Source organism: Symphalangus syndactylus, chromosome 14, assembly GCF_028878055.3.
Source record: "Symphalangus syndactylus isolate Jambi chromosome 14, NHGRI_mSymSyn1-v2.1_pri, whole genome shotgun sequence".
Classification (NCBI taxonomy): Eukaryota; Metazoa; Chordata; class Mammalia; order Primates; family Hylobatidae; genus Symphalangus; species Symphalangus syndactylus.
The window spans coordinates 24,408,001-24,426,533 of NC_072436.2; the positions used below are offsets into that span (position 1 = coordinate 24,408,001).

General features: G+C 41.8%; 1 protein-coding gene across 3 annotated transcripts in view; it reads right to left on the bottom strand.

The window, feature by feature from the left end:
* The window catches only part of PRKCA (protein kinase C alpha), a 508,353-nt gene that overhangs the window by 439,398 nt on the left and 50,422 nt on the right, over positions 1-18,533 (bottom strand). The window contains exon 1 of one of the 3 annotated variants that reach the window (XM_063617498.1): positions 1,457-1,680. The exons of the other annotated variants lie outside the window; for them this stretch is intronic. The gene's annotated coding sequence lies outside the window, so the exon portion shown is untranslated. Of the gene's footprint in view, positions 1-1,456; positions 1,681-18,533 lie in introns of those variants that run through there. 3 annotated transcript variants of the gene reach the window in all.

The following is an 18,533-nucleotide window of genomic DNA, read 5'->3' on the forward strand; positions in this document are numbered from 1 at the left end:
ACCCCCGGTTTCCATTGAGGAAGATCATTTTGAATGAGTCTTATGTGGATCTGAACTTCAGAATGGTCATTTCATAAACATACAGAAAATGGTGAAAGGCTCTCATGCAGAACAGGTGGTTGAAACAATTATCTCTTAATTCTGCACTCCTCTCAACCTCATTAGTGACTCCAGGGTAGGGTCAGGCAGTTTAGAATCAGGAGATGCGAATTCTGGCTGCACTGCTGATGCTAAGTGATTAACTCTAGATTTAACTCTTCATGGGTTTAAAATGTGATATTTTGGCCAAAGATGGGGGAACTTGGAAAGAAAAAACTGCAAAAATACATACATCATATCTTATTTGCTACTTGCACGCTATAATCAGATATAATCCCAAATTTGTTCTCTTTTGTTGGAAATAAACAGGATGTGATTTGTTTCAGAGATTCACTAAGGAGAAATGCTACAGGCAACATGCCCTCTTACATACCAGCCTGCCCCTGCATCTAGCTTATCTGTATAATACAGCACCTATGAGATTACACTCTGGGTTTGAACCCTAGCTTTGCTGTTTACTCCCTGCTCTCAAGCGACTTTAACTTCTCTAGGCATCAATATTCTCCTCTGAGAAAACAGAAAAATAGGACGGGCAGTGGTAGATCGCTTGAGTCCAGGAGTTCAAGACCGGCCTGGGCAACATAAGGAGATCCTGTCTCTACAAAACACAAAATGTTAGCCAGGCATGGTGGCACGCACCTGTAGTCCCAGCTACTTAGGAGTCTGAGGCGGAAGGATTGCTTGAGCCTGGGAGTTCCAGGTTGCAGTGACCTATGATCACACCACTACACGCATCTTGGGCGACAGAGTGAGACCCTGTCTCAAAACAAAACAAAACAAAACAAAAAAAGAAAATAAAAATAGTACCAAATCTATAGAGCTATCATGAGGATTAAATAATTATACAAAGTGCTGACCTCACATACTGCACCTGGCAATGCTCACTAACTGTTAACCACTATTCGCCATCCCTGTCATTAAAGCTTATCAAAATAGCCAGCTGTGGTGGTGTGCACCTGTAGTCCCAGCTACTCAGGAGGCTGAGGCAGGAAAATCGCTTGAACCCAGGAGGCAGAGGTTGCAGTGAGCCAAGATCGCAACAGAGCAAGACTCTGTCTCAAAAAAAAAAAAGCTTATCAAAATAGATTTATTGCTTCATTCAATAAACTAATTATGTCTGTGCCACTGTGGAGGTTGAGAGGATGTGGAAGGACTGTCCTTACTGTCAGGATGGCTTCCATCAAGTACAGGGAACAAGTAGGGCGACCATATGTTTGAGTCTGCCCAGACAATCCTGGTTTATGCCTGTTGTCCCAGCTTAATTATTAATGGCTCTCCTCCCTTCACTCTCAAAAGTGTCCTGGTTTGGATGATAAATATGTTCACCCTAATGATAAGAAAACTGAGCTAGAAATACCTGCAGTGCTTGGCAGTACTGAACAGGTCTCCCGGCAGTGATGCAAACAGGCTGCTCAAGTTCTTCGGGGATGGAAAGCTCCATTCTGCATGTGGAGGGAAGGAAGGACACTTGGAGGTAGCAGTGGCAGTGGCTCAGCAGAGGCGGAGGATGCCTGGGACAGGAATGCAGCCAACTCAGATGGAGGATGGAGAAGCCCAGCACTCAGTGGGCCATCACTCCACCCATCCCCTCTGTTCTCCCAGAAAAGAGTGGACAGAGCTGGATCCAATAGTGAAAACAGGCAGGTGCATTGCTTATTGCTCAGCAATGCCACAGGTCTTACTGGACTAGTTGGGATAGAGATGGAAAATGCTTGGGGATGAAATGAGTACTTCCAGGCGTCCAAGTTAAAAATTTTCAAGCTTATTACTCCTTCATCCCAGCATCAACTGCTTTAATCTGATCAACATCTAGCTGAAGTCAGCCTCAGGGAATTTTAATAAGAGGACAGGAAGAGGAGGAATCATCTGCAGAATCACTGATACCCCTCTCACAGGTCCCTCCTCCTCTCACAGGTCCCTCCTCCTCCCCCAGGTCTCTCCTCCTCCCCCAGGTGCCACCCTTGCTGTTTTAGGAGGGAATTTTGGAACCAGAGAGCAATCTTCACATGATCCTCCCGTGGAAGTACTGGGATATCTTGGACCTCATTAGGCTGGGGTAGTCACCAAAGCTCATAAAAAAGAGGCAAAATATTGGAGGCTCTGCAATAGCATCATCTGTGATGAAACTCCAGCAGTTTACAGGTTTTACCTGGGCCTTCCCTTAGGCAGAGTTTCTGATCCACACAAGCTGAATTATAAGCTGTATTATCTGAATTATGGCTAACGCACAGCTCTGGCCTAATGCCTACAAGCCACCCTTACACAACCACTTGGGAAGAAGGTGACAGAAAAGGACCAATGGAATATTCTAGAATGAGATGTTTGAGAAGAAAGCTCACGGAATCATGGAGTCAACCCCCCTCACAATCTACAGATTAGGAAACTAAAAGCTAGAGAGGTTGGGATGTCTCCTGGGTCAGGTGATTTGGGCCAGGCCAGGGAGCAAGACTCAGGCCTCTAGCTAACCCCTTTACTCTAAAAACAACTACGCCGAGTGGCTCACCATGAATTGCAGTACTTCACATTTGTATAAAACTTAATTTTTGAAATTGTGTCCACATCTATCTTTCTATAGGAAGCATCTTTTCTGTCTTTATATTATGAATGAGAAACATGAAATATACAGGCTAAGGGGCCAGGCATGGTGGCTTATGCCTGTAATCCCAGCACTTTGGGAGACTGGGGTGGGCAGATTACTTGAGCTCAGGAGTTCGAGACCAGCCTAGACAACATAGCACAATCCCATCTCTACAAAAAAATACAAAAATTAGCCGGATGTGGTGATGTATGCCTGCAGTCCCAGCTATTCAGGAGGCTGAGGTGGGAGGATCACTTGAGCCTGGGAGATGGAGGTTGCCTTGAGTCAAGATCGCGCCACTGCACTCCAGCCTGGATGACAGAAACTCTGTCTCCAAAAAAACAAACAAAAAATATATATATACACACATGCATATATATATATACATATAGGCTAAGGGATTTGCTCCAGACCAAAGGTCACTGGAATTGTCAACAATTGAGCCTAGATTTTCAAAATCCCCAATTACCTACAGTAATTTAACTTAAAATGCACAGGATTCTGTACAAGAATTGCCAAAATTAAACAACCTTCAATCTGGTAGAAATGCCACTGAATGGATGGCTGGGATCCCACGGTTGGAGTTCTGAGTTCACAATATTGACCAATCTGCCAAGTACCTCTCAGAACAGTATGGTGACATGATGTTACTCATTCATGTTACTCCCTATGAAGGGGAACTGCACCTGTTAAGTTATTTTATAAACACAGGGAATTCATTGTAAGTGATACCTCTTAAGTGCTGATTTAGGATTAGCATTCAACAGTTTATTGAGCAGCTATTTTGCAGAGGGTCTTTCACCTGTTCACTTTAGGTTTGTCAGCATAGTCTCACAAATTGGTATCCATTTAGCAAATGAGGAGACATAATTAAGTTGAACATTGCCAACTTGCCCAATACCATAAAGCCAGCAAAAGCACAGCTCAGATTCAAATCTGGTCTTATGAGGCCAGGAACTACTGTTTTGACTACAACAGGATAGCTTTTATTTAACCTAAGTAGACATTTAACCAGGAGAGAAAAACAGACCTGATGAGACCATTTTAACCCATTTACTATCAAGACCATCTTTCAGGATGCAACAGTGTAACAGACTCTGAAGGGCTGAGATCATTTAGAAAGGTACAGAAACAGCAGAGTTCCAAATTTCTAAGACTTTACATTTTTAATTCCTTTTAACTACTACTGTTTTAGGTACAGCAGTGGCTTTTCCTGGATACCTCTCTCACCTCTGTTACTTGTATTTAACAGTCTCTGGCTTCCAAACCATCATTTTTCACCTGTCCTCCCAGCTTTCACTAAGTCTTTTATCTGCAGGTGTGACCAGGGGCTTTTTCTTAGCTCAGGTTCCAAGCTGAGGAATTCTTGGCCAAAAGGCCCGGGCACTTGTGCTAAACAGCGGGTTTCTTTGTAATTCCTAACATCAACTTCCACAAAGCACACTTTTTGTTTCCATTAAAGAAATCAGATTTTGTGAACTCACCATGGTCCTGTTAGAAACTTATCAAACTCCTAAATTGTTTGCAAATTGAGGCCAGTTATAAATGCCTTGCTTTTGGCACCCTGAAAGCAATGTTTTCAAAAGATTTTACTTTCATCCAATTATCTGAAAACAGAAAGGAGATGGGAAGAGGGCAACCTGAAAACCTGAAAAGATCACTTTGACGTGAAAATTATTGTTACATGGAGGCCGATGTGGAGTAAAAAACCTCACCTGTGCCTCTCAATGCATGTCATAATTTAGATGATGATTTAATTTAAAATTTTGCTCACTATGAAGTGCTTTTTTAAAAGACTGATTTTGGAATTTTGTGAGTGTGCTTTGTCTCTAACTTAAATCATATTGAGTCAATAATTTCTTCAATCCACAAGAGATACACATAAGATTTACTGCAGTAAAAATGTCTCATCCTTTCTTTTCAAGGAATTCAGCCAACAGAGCAAGCCAGCCATTCACAGTTCATCTATAGCTCACTCTCCCCATTATGCAGCTGGCCTGTGAGTTATTTCTCATTCTCCTTTCTCTTCTAGTTCTGCTAGCTCACGCCTTCAAACTCACTGCTATTATTTAACTTTGACAAACTTTCTACAACTAATTCATCTCCTCAATTCAGCTAATAGGTCAATTAAGATCTCTTCCCGGATTGCTTTTCTCTGTGGAAAACAAAACTGCCCAATCACCTTCTAACTTCAGCACCAGGCCCTGAAAATAAGACCGCAAAGGCAATTTATTTTTAATAAGCTAGTCAGGTGCATATCCCTATGAAAAAGCCTCGCTGGAAAACAGAGCAATTAATAAAAGCCTCAGAAAATGGTGTAATAAAGTTTTGCTTTAAAACATACTTTCTACCTATAGCAATCTATATTTGTACTTATTAAAGAACTTGTAAGGGTTCTGGATTTTTTTTCCTTTAAGTACTGTAATTGCATCATGAATAAAACACATAAAAAGATTGCCTGTGTTGACATCTAAAAGGTTATCTATATGATTATTATCCTTAAGGCTATATACTTTAAAAAGCAGAAATCTTTTTAGAGCTGATCACATTATGACAATCTGTGGGGATGGTTCCAGTGGCAGATTTACAGTTACCACAATCTTAAGAATAAAGCAAACTTCAAAAGTACAAAGCATATTGGTCATGAGATGGACACCTAATACAAATGTCTCCATTCACACTTCTCAGACTACTCAGGAGAGACAAGTTGCCTATTTCAAATGTTTTCTGCACAGAAACAAAAGGTAAATGAGTGCTGCCTTGCTGTCAATGCTCAACTCATAACAAAAAAAAAAGAAACCATGGCTCAGATAACGTTAATTGGTGCATAATAAATCATTTATGTGAGCCTTTGGCATGCGTTTTATACTTCTGCTTAAATAAGAAAGTATACGATAATCAGGGAGTATTAAACATTCATACGTCTGTTTTCTCAGTGGATATATGCTCAATAAGATCAATTTTCTGTCAAGGAGAATCATCTTCATTTTAAGAAATATTTACTGGGCGTTTAGGATTACACAGGACTTATTCCAGGTACCAAAGAGTATACAAAGAGTTAACCTATTTGGAGGAAGTGAATATAGCTGCCTACAAGTAAGTATAGGATAAAGGCAGAGTAAAATCATCAATAACGGGAAGCCATTCAGTGATTAAGAGCACAAAGCCTGGGTCAAACGTATCTCAGGCTGTTTCCTCTGAAAGGGGATTAAATGAGATCCTGCACCTACAGGGCTTAGTCCAGGGCTTAGGTCATCTACTCACACCCTCTCCTTTTCTTCCTCGTGCTTAGGCTGCAGGAAGACAGCAAGACTGGACACCTTCCTCCCACTTCTCTCTCCTCCCTCCCGTAGAATACATTCAATGCCAAGACTCATTATCCCTACTGGCTTGCTCAATAGATACCAGAAATCCAACAGAACGCTGAATTTCGGGACTTTCCAGAAAATCTGCCCTAATTCTAGTGAATCCTCCCCACAAAAGCCACAAGAAAACTCCACTTATAAAGGTGAGAGTCTTTTCTAGGAACGTGAAGATGCAAAGATAAATGCTGCTTTTACAATGTGAAGTCCCCTTTTTCTTTTCTCCTAAGGTTTGGGCTGCAATGTGTCTTTTCAAAGATTCTTACAGATAGACCTTTGGGAACTGTTTAAACACATACGATGGAAACTACTGCTTTTCAAAAACCTGGTACAATTAGATTTTACTTTCTTCGGTTCTGAAACAGTATGCAAGTGGGAAAATAGTATTCGAAAGCCTTCACTGAGCCACTCACGTAGAAGAAAAAATCACATCAAGATTGGTCTAAAATTAGATGGGGTTATGCAGAAAACCATGATGGGATAGAAAAGTGGAAATGAAAGAGAAAACAGGAAAATCACTGGCTGAGTGAATCCATTAATGTGTGCCTGAGGGAGCCCCGTCAGCAGCCATGGAGAACTGGAAACCCCAAATCAGGGGAAAACTGTACTTCATCATACGTTACGGGGAGCTGCCAGGCATCAATCACACCCTCCCTGCTCCCGCACTCCCCCTACTTCAACCACATAGACTTTTGCTACTTTTTCTGGTAGAGCTGGCATCTTCCAGCCTCCACGTCTCTGTTCTTCATTATTGTTCCCTCTCTCCTCTTCTCCATACAGGGCTACTTGTTTAAAGTACATCCATTCCCTAAGATCAAATTCAAATGTTACTTCCTTGATTCCTATTTTTTGGCACAAAACCCCTTTGGTTTTATGCCTCTGGAGTCATTTATTTTGTATATTTTTTATGGTAAGTGATTCCCTTGTCTGTGATTCCTATGAATGAATAAATGAATTTACTGATTGATTGAGATGGGGTCTATGTTGGTCAGGCTGGAGTGCAGCGGCTATTCGCAGGTGAGATCCCACTACTGATCAGCATGGGAGTCTTGATCTGCTCCAGTTCTGACCTGGGTAGGTTCACACCTCCCTCAGGCAACCTGGTAGTCTCCGACTGCTGGGAGGTCACCATATTGATGCCAAACTTAGTGCAGACACCCAGTTGGCACAGTGCACTACAGCTCAGAGCTCCTGAGCTCAAGTGATCCTCCTGCCTCAGCCTCCTGAGTAGCTGGGACTACAGGTGCACACCACTGCCCTTGGCTATAATCTCCTTTAAAAAGCCCATTCCAGGCCAGGCGCAGTGACTCATGCCTGTAATCCCAACAATTTGGGAGGCCGAGGCAGGCAGATCACAAGGTCAGGAGTTCGAGACCAGCCTGGCCAATATGCTGAAACCCCATCTCTACTAAAAATACAAAAATCAGCCAAGCGTGGTGGCACGCGCCTGTAGTCCCAGGTACTCGGGAGGCTGAGGCAGAAGAATCGTTTGAACCCGGGAGGCAGAGGTTGCAGTGAGCCAAGATCATGCCACTGCACTCCAGCCTGGGTGACAGGGTGAGACTCCATCTCAAAACAAATAAATAAGTAAATAAAAAGCCCATCTCTAGTTTATCCATTTCTATATCCACCCCATGGCTAGCACAGTGCAGAGCACATGGAAGATGCCCCTTAACTGTCTGTGAAATTAAATTGGTTTTATTGGAATAGCGCTCTTTCTTAATGAATTTACTTGTAACAAATACTATGAATTCACTAAATAATAGATAATTTGCCTCATTAAGAAATCACGACTTATTACTTATGGAAAGTAAGGAGCTGCCTTTGCATTCAGATGGCTAGTTTGCTTTACCAAGGATGAAGGACAGCAAGTCCCCAAGGCGAATACCAACACTTCGTTTTTCTGATCTCACACTAAGAAAGTCAGTAACTGTTTCCTCTAAGATTCCTTCCATGCAACTGTGATGGGAGATTACCCTGTGTAAATAAACTTACGGTGAAATAACAGAAAGGTTGACTAAATAAAATAACAAAACAATAAAACACATACAGATAGTCATGCAATGTTTACTACACACTTAGGCTAGCTGGTGCTCAATTTTGCAGTGTCTCTTCATCAAAATATACATACCTGTGAAAGCAAAACAGGATGAATTTTAGTGTGAGTGAAAGGATGCACAACTGCTGGGATGTTTGGGGCACTTTAAAACTTTCTCCAACAGGTAAGATTTCTAAGATCTCTAGGATGCTATTCTGACAAAACTAGACATTGAGGTGCCTAAAAGCCTGCAAGGCAGCCAGGCGCAGTGGCTCACACCTGTAATCTCAACACTTCAGGAGGCTGAGGCGGGTGGATCACCTGAGACTGGGAGTTTGAGACCAGCCTGGCCAACATGGCAAAATCCTATCTCTACTAAAATACAAAAATTAGCCCGGCGTGGTGGCACATGCCTGTAATCCCAACTACTCGGGAGGCTGAGGCATAAGAATTGCTTGAACCTGGGAAGCAGAGGTTGCAGTGAGCCAAGATCGCACCACTGCACTCCAGCCTGGGCTATATAGACTGAGACTCTGTCTCAAAAAATTAAAAAAGAGAAAAAAAAAAAAAAACCTGCAAGGCACCTCACTAGTTGAGGGAGACAGAACAAATACATTTCCCCATCAGGTAAGATCAACAGACTTCACCTGTTATCTCCTGTGTCCCAGGCCCATGAGACACAAAGATGAGACTTATCTCAGCCTTAAGGAGCTCAGGATCCAGTGAAGGCATCCAACAACCACCAGGCAATTATAACACAGAACACTGGAAATCGTGGGACAACTGAGCAGAGGACAGATGACACCCAGCCCGGAGAGCCAAGAGGCATCAGGAAGGCTAAAGAGTGGGACAGTCTGCTCAGAGGAAGTGGCACTAAAAGGTACAGGTGAGAAAGAGCTCAACCTAGCTGGGCATGGTGGTGGCTCATGCCTGTAATCCCCTGCACTTTGGGAGGCCAAGGTGGGTGGACCACCTGAGGTCTGGAGTTCGAGACCAGTCTGGCCAACATGATGAAACCCAGTCTCTACTAAAAATACAAAAAGTTACTCCAGTATGGTGGCGCATGCCTGTAATTCCAGCTACTCAGGAGGCTGAGGCAGGAGAATCGCTTGAACCCGGGAGGCAGAGGTTGCAGTGAGACAAGATCGTGCCAGTGCACTCTGGCCTGGGCAACAAGAGCGAAATTCTGTATCAAAAAAAAAAAAAAAGAAGAAGAAGAAGAAAGAAAAAAAGAGCTCAACCCCTTCTAGAATACACAAGTGGCTTAATAGAGCAGGTGGTGAAAATTGTCACTAGATGATGCCATGCCTCTATAGCAAGGCTGTGGGGAAAGAGACACTCTCATATTGTTCTCTGTAAACCAGATTCCATGGGGCTTTGTGGAAACTGAGCCAAGGCCCACTTAGAATGGTGCCTGATGCAGAGAACATGTTCAGGAAATATTAACCACTAACAATTTTATTCTCTTTATTACTACATTAGGACAAGTACATCTGATTTAGTTGATTTCTTAATAGAAAGCTAAAGTAAATCTATAAACATTTAAGAAACAGTGACCACCTTCAATAAAAGATAACTATTGGAAAACCAGAACCAGGAAGACTGGCTAGAGTCCATGCTGTTGGAGGAAAATAAAATCCAATGTATGGGCTGGCACAGTGGCTCATGCCTATAATCCTAGCACTTTGGGAGGCCGAGGCAGATCACTTGAGGTCAGGAGTTCAAGATCAGCCTGGCCAATATGGTGAAACCTCATCTCTACTAAAATACAAAAATTAGCCAGGTGTGGTGGCAGGTGCCTGTAATCCCAGCTACTTGGGAGGCTGAGGCAGGAGAACTGCTTGAACCCAGGAAGCGGAGGTTACAGTGAGCCAGGGTCACACCACTGCACTCCAGCCTGGACAACAGAGCGAGACTCTGTCCTAAAAAAAAAAAAAAAAAAAAAAAAAATCTAATGTATGCATCTTTCGAAAGACTTACAAAGGAGAGAGATCAACTGATCTGGTATCTGCAGTGTCAAGACCGAAAAAGGATGATTCACAATGAATGACTTGTTGACATTTGGTTTGGTTGATATCAGTTACTCACATACCCAAGGACAAGTTCATTCAGGGTAGTTTTCCTTGGAAACATCCTTCCTATCTACTGCCCTGAAGCCAGCTCGGCAGCAACCAAGGCCACATCATGTTGTAAATAATCTTCAGCGAAAACAATATGGTCACAGATCATTGAGAGCTTGTTGAAGCCTAAATTTGTCTCTCTCCCCACTTTTCTATTTTTAATCACCTACCCCAAACAAAAAGAAAAGCAATACATAAAACCAGATAAAGACGATACTCTTAAATTCCTTCAACCAAAAGAAATGAAAACACGACTCCAAACTCATTCCCTAAACCTCCCTCTTCACTTCGAGACTTCCTCTAAACGCCACTTTGGAACTGATCACCCACCGCTCAATTGTTTCTGAACCCTTGGTTCAATGTAGCACTGGAAGGGCCAAGAACCTGCATTATCCAGTTCCGATAACGAGAGTGGGTTTTAAGACTTTCCACAAAAACCTGTGTAGGAGATACTGAAAATAGGAACCACTTATCCCTTAAATCTGACTCCTGCCTGCGGCTCCTGAACCACCTGAAATCCAAGAGCTTGTCCTTCCTCATTAGTATCCCTGCTCCCAGCTGCCACAAGCAACATTTAAGAGCCCTTCGAATATCCACCTTAGGGTTTCTTCCAATCCATGGCCTCCCCCGCCACAACTTCCAGGCAGGGCCAAGGAATAGAGGACTTTCCCAGACCAGGCCACGCCTGCTAAACACTCGTCAGAGAATACTGTGGCAATGCCTATGAGAAAACAGTGAGTATTTTTCTTGTGGAGCAGCTAAGACTCATGGAGGACTGATGCTCTTCAGGCCTTTCCCCTGTCACCCTCAAATACTAAAAGGGCAGGCTAGCTTGGATCAATACCCATTCTCACCCCCTCAGCCAATGTGAAAGGGTCCCATGGTTTAGCCAAACTCTTCAGCTGTGGAAGCCCTTCCCTCCAACTTCAAATACTGCAAAGAAGTGAAATACAGTTAGGGTCTTGGTAATCAAGTTCCGTGATGTTTGAGTGGAAAAGTTATTGTGAAAGAATGGTTTTTATGATACTCCTGAGTGATATGAATATTCTTAATTCTACATATAAATTATCCTCTCAGAATCTAATTGTCTTCAAAGACGTCCTGACCATCACTGCTATAATTTTGGCCTTGAGAATATTAAATTTAGGAGTGATAAAAACAGAGCTAAATAAGAGACATTTAAACAATGGGCAGTTTAGTAGGAGGTTAAATAGTCAGAGGCTACAAGAAATAATTACTTAATCCAGTTCTCCAAAAGAATAATTGCAATAAGCTTGCTTAAGGTACTTGGAGCTTTTGTGCAAGTTTATGCCTACTATAAATATTTCTATAATCCTTTTCTGTTCCCAACATACTTGAGAGAAGCCTAAAAGCATTTCTGAAATATTTTTGGTGCTGGCATAGAATAAACTGTTACTAATATTTGGGACGCAATTTACTGAGTTATCTGTCAACGTCCTTCAACTTACCCCTCTGGATAATCTGTGGAGATTATTTATTTAGTATTTATTTCTAGTAAATAAAACCACTGAGTCATCCCTTTAGATGACAATGACCTCAACACATTGTTAAAGCCCTCCAAAGTTTCAGACCCACATGGCCAGGGTGGGATTCTTCTATAAATGAGATGAGGCCTTAATCTGCTCAATGTTACATCTCCAAGAGGCTTATTACATGATGTGATATATTCCTAAACAGGCGGGGAAACCAGTTTTCTGTTTATCGAATCCAGTTCAGAATAAACTAAGAAACTGATAATTTTTTTTAAGAAACCGGCAGCAGATTCCAAAATCATTTATAAGTTTATCATTTCTGTTGAGTGTAGGTTTTCAAAGAATTAAAGTGACGCGTGTCTGTGGACTATTAGTGACAAAAGTTGGTGCCGCTCAAGAATTTTCTGAGAAGCTCTTTATTGAGGGCTATCTGAGACTTAACATCACCTAAATTCACATTTTTTAATTTACTTGGCTCTCCCCAAATTTGCTCTGGGAATGACAAATTGATAGAAAAACAAAATTTTACACTAGATTTTCAAATAACTTTATTTTGGTTTTAACATGACCTCAGCTAAAACAAAAAAGCAATCAGCCCATGAAATGTGAGAACAAGGACTACGTCGAAAGCCATTATTAACTTAAGGCAAATTTTAACCTGATTTCATTATTCACCAGGATGAAACACTTCCTTAGCAGGACTTTTTTTTAAAGGTACTCTCATCCTAATATCCTGTTAAATTTCTTTCCAACTCCTCGAAGTGACACAATGTATGTAACCATAGAAATCAAGCAGAAGAAAGTGCTTGATTTCTCCTGGGAGTGGGGCCATTTGGGCTGTAATCATTAAATGAATCAGCAATGAAGAGCTCTTGAAATCATTTCAGCAGAGCAAATGTGCCAACATCACTCTGGGGGTAAAGAAATAAAATTTTTTTTTTTTTTTTTTTTTTTTTTTTTTTTTTTTTGAGACGGAGTCTCGCTCTGTGGCCCAGGCTGGAGTGCAGTGGCGCAATCTCGGCTCACTGCAAGCTCCGCCTCCTGGGTTCACGCCATTCTCCTGCCTCAGCCTCTCCGAGTAGCTGGGACTACAGGCGCCCGCCACCACGCCCGGCTAATTTTTTTGTATTTTTAGTAGAGACGGGGTTTCACTGAAGAAATAAAATTTTAAGAGGACAAGAGAAAAGGTACTGACGCATGTTTTGTATGCTGACCACTGAATGAACGAGAAACCCTGAAGTTCCACACATTATTACATTTCCTGCTACACTGTCAACAGCAAGGTAGTTATGTTTCTTCTTCTCAATATTATGTTAGCCTTAGGCTTGAATCTTTGAGGAAGGAAATGGGTAGAGTGTAATAGATTACCATCTATTAATTCACACATGTATTTATTACCATGTGCAAAGTACCTTCTAGGTACCAGAAGGGCAAAACATGAACAAATCTCATCTCTGGCTTCTAAGAACTTACAAATTATGCAGCCATTCAAAGCATCAATTAAGTGATCAGTTAAGTTTATCCGGTAACCAAGAATGACACTGATTATTCAATTACAACGGAAGAGTTCCTCTGCCCTCCTGGGAATAACTATTTAAATTCAGTCCTCAAAGAAGGTAAGAATCTTGCCCAGGGAAAACCTCAGTGCATCAAATCCCATCCCAACACTAATAAACTTTTTGATCTTAAAAAAAAAAATTGTGCTCTATGTGCATGTGTATCAATTAAAATAGACTAATATGACACAAACAAGTACTTCTTATTGAACTTTTCAAATGCTCAAGAGATCTAATTATAAAGTTATAAAATATTAACTCCAGAACAAAAGGCAATTCTATTATAATCATCATATAATTCTAATTAATATAATTAGATTCCATAACTTTTGTTACTCTTTTCTCTGCTTCCAAGTTCACCAGAAAGAACTGGCTTACCAAGGCACTCATCTCCAATCATTCTGTTGTCCATCTGCACTTCCAAGGTACCGTTTAGAATCCGAACCAGGTTTCTCTTCCAAACTAGTATAACAGTCTGTGTTCCTATTGACACAGCATTCAGTGGGTCTTCTAATAACATAACTTAAATAACATTACTTACTTTACTAGTTATTCATGATAATCATCATCTACCAAACATACACCATGAACCATACATACATTACCTCTCATTTAATAAGCACAAACTCCTATGAGAAAGGTAGTATTATTTCTATTTTATAAATGAGAAAACTCTGCCAGGAAAAGTTAAATTACTTATCCAAAAACCACAGCTAATAAGTAGGGCCAGTATTCAACCGTGTTCTAATTCCAAAGCCCCTATAGCTATACCATCTTCCTTAACAGAATTAGAAATAGATATTTTTTGTAATGATCATCATAATGCATTCGAAGTCTAAATATAAAATTGCATATTGTAATACATTGGGATTTATTTGCTTATGCCTCTGCTGCCTGTACTGTCAGGACAGACCTCATTATTCTTAACAACTCAAAGCTGGCTTTGTATCTACAGCTCATTGCATTAAAAAGTATAATAGTAATAAAAGCAGAAAGCCAGATGCAAGACCCAAGTGTGACTTAGACCACAGCTGCCTCTAGTGCCCTCCCCCACCACCCAGCTTCAGCACCCTCTCTCTCTGTCTCCTTCCACCAGTGCCTGTACCCCTGACTCAGAGCTGGCACTCAGGAGCCATGAAGCACACTTGAGAGTTAGCCTGGGACCCTCATTTCCCAGCAACTCTTCCCCATCAAACTATCGCAAAAGACAAGATTTCTGGACCCCAAAGAATTCATTTTGGCTGGGCGTGGTGGCTCACGCCTATAATCCCCAGCACTTTGGGAGGCTGAGGCAAGTGGATCACTTGAGCCCAGGAGTTCAAGACCAGCATGGGCAACATGGCAAAACTCCGTCTCTCCCAAAAGTACAAAATCAGTAAATATCTGGGCATGGTGGTGTGGCTGTAGTCTCAGCTACTCAGGAGGCTAAGGTGGGAGAATCACCTGAGCCCAAGAGGTCAAGGCTGCAGTGAGCTGAAATCACACCACTCCAGTAGCACTCCAGGCTGGGCAACTGGAGTAAGACCCTATTTTTTAAAAAAAAATTTCAAAAATCATTTTAAGGGTTATGTTTATCACCACAGCAACCATTTCTGGCTGATTTTCAAGTCTTACTCACTTTTAGATATCCATCTATATGGTGGGTTTTTTTTGGTTTTTTTTTTTTTTGAGACGGAGTCTCACTCTGTCACCCAGCTTGGAGTGCAGTGGCCGGATCTCAGCTCACTGCAACCTCCGCCTCCTGGGTTCAAGCAATTCTCCTGTGTCAGCCTCCCGAGTAGCTGGGACTACAGGCACCCGACACCACGCCCGGCTAATTTTTTGTATTTTTAGTAGAGACGGGGTTTCACCGTGTTAGCTAGGATGGCCTCGATCTCCTGACCTTGTGATCCACCTGCCTTGGCCTACCAAAGTGCTGGGATTACAGGCGTGAGCCACCGTGCCGGCCTATATGGTGTTTTGTTATGCAAATAATGTTGGTGTCTTTTAAAAAAGTAGATGATAAAGAAAATCAAGAAAATGAAAAGAAAAAAGTCTTCTATCATCTCGTCCTTTACACTATCACTGTTCAGGTATTTTAAAAACTGGATTAAAAAAAAATCACTGATGGGCATGGTGGCTAATGCCTGTAATCCCAGCACTTTGGGAGGCTGAGGTGGGTGGGTCACCTGAGGTCAGGAGTTTTGAAACCAGCTTGGCCAACATGGCAAAACCCCATCTCTACTAAAAATACAAAAATTAGCTGGGCGTGGTGGCACGTGCCTGAAATCCCAGCTACTCGGGAGGCTGAGGCAGGAGAATCACTTGAACCCAGGAGGCGGAGGTTGCAGTGAGCCGAGATCGCGCCATTGCACTCCAGCCTGGGCGACAAGAGCAAAACTCCATCTCAAAAAAAACATCACTTTAATCATACTGTGAATATAATTTACTATCTTTCCTATAATTGGGAAGGTATATTTTCAAGAGCATTTTTCCATATTAATCCTAAGCAATGATTTGAAAGGATACTTAATATTCTATTACTTGAATATACAGTACCAATCATCACTGAATCATTTCCCCCAAAACTGGACATAAAGGATGTTTCCAATGTTTTTGCTGTTATGAATAAACCAGCAACGGGCAGGTTCACTGTGAAAAAATCTTCCTCCATATTCAAGATTACTTGCTTAGCGCTAATTCTCAGAAGCAGATTTGCTGGGTCAGAGGATAAACTGACTCTCAAAAGTCGAAATGATGATGGCAGCCACGATCACGGTGATGACAAAATTATTTTGGATGTACAAAAAAACTCAGAATGATGTAACACACACCCATGCACCCGCCACTAGACTGAAATTTAATGGTGGAAATTCAAGACCCAGGAAGCAAATGCAGAAATACCTCAGGAGCTCCATCACCACTGCACAAGCAGGTGCAATACTTAACTCTGAAAAGCCTAGAAATGTACAGGTTAAGTCTCCAGGCAAGAAGACGAAGGAGCCTCACCACCTCCCTTTCATGAGCACTTCCCTTAGTTTTCATTAGCACATACAGCAGGGTTTAAAAGGATCTGGGTTGGCTGCCAGCTTAAGATTGAATGAGAATGATCTCAGTTTTAATGAAGCCCTTTTTGCATATATAAACTGAAAAGAAAAAAAAATGTGTTCAATGAGAAAATCTGACCTCTAGGAATGTGGAGATTATTGTGGTTAGCAAATGCCACTAAATGTGCTTATTTTGAAATTCAGTTTTTCAGAAAATACCACATGCCAAAGATCATTTCCATGTTCACTCTGTTTTCGCCCCCTCGAGCAACTAGAGTTCATCGTAGAATGACAAAATGTAAGCATATATAGGAACGCAAATACCTTGTTAGGATGCTGAAAACAAGTAGAAAATAACCATCAATAACAGTAAAAATGATGTTCTCCCCTGACTGTACTAGAAGATACAAAGAAATATCACAAAAAGGCAAAAGCATAAATGAAAATTAAATTTCTGTTTGATCATCCTTTTGCAGAGGAAAAAAAAGTACTTTATTTATGTGCAAGGCAATATCATCTTTTAATAGCTACAGGACACATTACTATTATCCTGCTGCTTCTCGGCTGGAGAAATAGGATTAATGGCCTAAGAGGGAAGAGCTTAAACTGATTAGTCAAGTAGGCAGTCCGAGGCCAAATACACAGGGAAAGGGGGCAGCCCTGTTTTCTGTGAGCCAATGTCCTACAGAGGAAAAAACCTGGGTGAACCAAGGCTGGTCCAGGACCTTAGACGGCAGCTTAAATGAAGAGGGGTTTTAATCTTCCATTTTCAAAATATACTCCAAATGACAGAGACCAGACTTACATTGGCTCCCAACACAGCTTAGATCCTACAAAGCAGTTTCAGAATGGCCACCATTCATCCATTCACACCACCAACAGTATTGATTAAACCACTACCACACTCAGCATCCTGTATGCAGAGGTGAGGACCCAGAGCCTGCCTGCATGGAGCAGAGCTGCATATATTTAACTATTCTGTCTAGTAGGAACCCTAAATGTACGTGACTCATAACAAAAATAATTCTTTCTTAAGTTTGAGTCCTGGTGTGCTGGGTTGGAATTATCTTTGAGATCACTGCAGAACAACTCCTTCATTTTGCAAAAGAAAACACTGGACTCTGGAGATACACACCAGCCAACACAAGGACACAATTCAGGAAGAGGCAATGTTCACATCTGCAATCCCAGCCACAAGCTCTCTCAACAAAACAGATGACACAAACTTATTTGAAGGAATCTGATACCCAAATCATAAAATTTCAAGATAAACTACATGACGTGTGCGATGGTGATCCTTGCCAGCAAAGTAGCATAAAACCTGTCTCTGACATTCTAACTCAGGACTAAGGAGGCAATTCTAGAAGCTGAGAAAGCAGCATCAGTGAAAAAATAAAAAGTTTCCAGTGACTGAGGCTGCTCTGAGAGCTGAAGGAAGATCCCTGTTTGCAGCCCACCAGGGCTATAAAACACAGAGCAAGCCACAAAAACCTCAGACCACCTTAATTCCTTCATTTCCAAATTATTTTCCACACACTGTTTCTATTGGGGGAATTCCTCGGTGCTTTCTTTGAGAAAGAGTCTCACTCTGTTGCCCAGGCTGGAGTGCAATGGCCTGATCTTGGCTCACTGCAACCTCCGCCTCCCAGGTTCAAGCAATTCTCCCGCCTCAGCCTCCTGAATAGCTGGGATTACAGGCGCAGGCCACCACACCTGGCGAATTTTTGTATTATTAGTAGAGACGGGGTTTCACCATGTTGGCCAGGCTGGTCTTGAACTCTTCACCTCAGGTGATCCACCCGCCTCAGCCTCCCAAAGTGCTGGGATTACAGGCATGAGCCACCGTGCCCGGCCCCTTGGTGCTTTCAAAACGGAAGTCAGAAGGGAAAGCAAACTCCTTTTCTGAATCAAATGACCTGATTATATCCGCTGTCTAAAGGATACCTATCATAAAATTCGACAGACAGCCCAAATAGAAGGATACCAAAAGCAATCAGAAAAATTAAAGATTAGGATCAAAGTGAGCCATCAAAAATGGTTAAGCTTCACCAAAATGTGCAGAAAGATCTGCTTGTGCTGTACTTAATGGAAAGGATTTCAAATGTTAAATCTAGGACATACCCCTTTAACCAGGGGACTTTATTAGTTTAATGCAAATCATAGCCACCCAGCTGTGTAGTAGATCTCTGGAATGCATGGCATAAAAAGAACCTATCTTCACTGCAACCAGTTAGTTGGTTGACAATTAGCAATAATTCTTG